Here is a 2,515-nt window from a genome sequence, read left to right as displayed (position 1 = left end):
CCCAAAAAAAAATAGCTGTGATTTTTAGCACATTCCATGATCATCTTATACCAAATGTGTTTTAAGAATTAAATAAGCAACAAAAAGAACATGTGTTAAGCAGCTTGGTTTGTTACTATAGCTTTGTCTGTAGCTTTGATTGGCTAAGATTACCCAAAATTTGTAAACTTTAAAAGCTATTAACTTTTTATTTATTGATTTATGGTGAAAATGAATTTCCTGTCAATGATTACTCTACAAAACTACATCACACCAAATATGAAACCAATTGAAACAAAAATTTAAGGAATTGAAAAGTGGCAGCCAAACAGAAAAGGTCCAATATTTGGCCTGGTTGTCCCTATTTGATGAATAATGAATAGATGGCATTACTTTGTTAAGTTTACCAGAAAAATTAATAGAATAACAAACCAACTTTTAGTACTTAGTTCTGTATGGGTTAAATATTAGGTTGATTTAATTAGTTTTTCCCTTCTCTATAAATCTGTAGCCTTGTTCTAGAGAAACCAATGCTTGTTAGCTCTAATGTGGTGGCAATAGTACACCACAAGATTAAATGCTTGTCAGTGTCTAGTTCAATGCCTTCTGTTTTGAAACCAAACTGGACTTCATTTCTTTGGAGTTGAGAAAATGGATTATTCCTGTATACCTTCTTTACAATATCTGTCTTGCTGGTCCTATTTCTGTTGGAACATTTCATTTATCTTACTTTTTATCGTATCAATTTCTGACTGACATCAATAGTTTGAAACTGGGTGCCGGTTGATACTACAACATTTGTGAGTTAAAGATAGTGAGCACCATCAAGATGAAAGTAAGCTCTAAGTAAACAGACCTGACTTCAATTGTAACTATTTCATTACATTTACATTGTTAGTGCTCTTGAGAAAGGCAAAATATGTACATCTTGCTCCCATCTCAGTACTCATTCACTCAAAGTCAATTGTCATTACCCATTGTTAAGTCACCCTTGATTAAAAGAAGTGATAAAATTTATCTATTAACAATGAATAAGAAAACTTCATAAAGACAGGATCATTAAAAGAGGAGTAAATAGTAGTTACTATCTTGCTACTGCTGCACTGTCTTTTTTTAGTTACCACTATCATTCTATTGCAACCATCCTCACAGCCTATGTTTAGCTACTGCCATACTTTTTATAGTAACTACTACATCCATGTAGTCATCCTTATTATAACACTATTACTATGAGTACTTATATTCATCAGCTTATGTCTATAACATCTGAGTGAAGAGAACAATATTGTTGTAAATGAAATTTATTATTGATTAATCTAGGTTTGAATATCAGTATTTCAACATGCAAATATAAAAAGTATACATAAGAGGGGACAAAATGGATCACAGTGTGTCATGAGTTTACACCTCCTTGTTTAACTCTTTAGCATCCAGATTACTCTTAAATATAATGCTTATTTATTTTAATTGTTTTAAATTAACTGAGGTGTGATGGAGGAAAAAGACAACAAGAAGCATAAGGGAGAATGAAACACTGGGACCTTACCTTGTCGACCATGGCGGAGTAAACAATCGCTCCAGATCAAAACACGTCTTCTCTGTAAGCCATCTGTCTTCGAACTGATCCCACGTGCTCGCTGTCCACCGCGTGTGGCCGACTTCCAGTCTGGCCCTTCCGGTCTGGCCCTTCCAGTCTGTCTTCAATTCCGTTTGCTTCATCTCTCTCCACCAACAACATATAGCTCATCACAGCCCATAACACCACATGTAACACCACATGCCCCCCCCCACTGATCTACAGATCACTCAACCGGCTTTCCCACTCACTCCTCGCTCCTTGACTACCTTAATTGGTTTCAAAATCAGCCAACCAGGGAGGAGGGTGCCACTCCCTCTGTGGTCGCTGTGCGACCCCGGGACTGGCCTGAGCTCCTGGCGCGCTGCCGCTGGCTTCATCATCTTGCCTACTGCTGCTGTCTTCATCATCTTGCCCACTGCTGTTGGTTCCATCCTCTGAGGCATTGACAATCTTCCGCACATCCAAAACATGGCGTGGCATACCATTGACAGAGACGTTGTTCTTCGAATTGATGGAGGTTATAGTTCCTTTTCCCCATTGTGATGTACACCGTGCATTTGGGGTTTTACCCAAACTTCTTTCCTGACCTGCACAAAGGTGTGCTCTTCCTCTCCCTCGAGTCGATTTGATGCAATACACGGATGCCTCCACTTGTACCTGAATATTGCCCTGTGTGGCACCGACTCCTCAGCCTGTCCTGACCTGGACGACATATTGTACCAAAATATGGCCTCGATTGGCGAAATGTGGCCCCTCTCTGCCATGGTCTTGATGGTACGATGATGCCTCTCCACCACTCCATTTCCACTTGGCTAGTATGCCGCCCTGAAGAAGCAGCTGACCTGCCACCCATCAAGCATTTCTTTCAGTACCTCCAAGCGAAATGCAGTGCCATTATCCAGCAGCAGCTCATCCACGGTCCCTCATTCCAGGAATATCTCATTTAATACTTCCACG

At 39.8% G+C, this 2,515-nt stretch overlaps 1 protein-coding gene across 3 annotated transcripts in view; it reads right to left on the bottom strand.

The window, feature by feature from the left end:
* LOC106876453 (dynein beta chain, ciliary) overlaps positions 1 to 2,515 on the bottom strand; it is a 628,322-nt gene that overhangs the window by 45,428 nt on the left and 580,379 nt on the right. The window lies entirely within an intron of this gene.

This window comes from Octopus bimaculoides, chromosome 1 (assembly GCF_001194135.2).
Source record: "Octopus bimaculoides isolate UCB-OBI-ISO-001 chromosome 1, ASM119413v2, whole genome shotgun sequence".
Classification (NCBI taxonomy): Eukaryota; Metazoa; Mollusca; class Cephalopoda; order Octopoda; family Octopodidae; genus Octopus; species Octopus bimaculoides.
The sequence above is the reverse complement of the archived record's forward strand: the minus strand, read 5'-3'. Positions and strand labels throughout refer to the sequence as shown.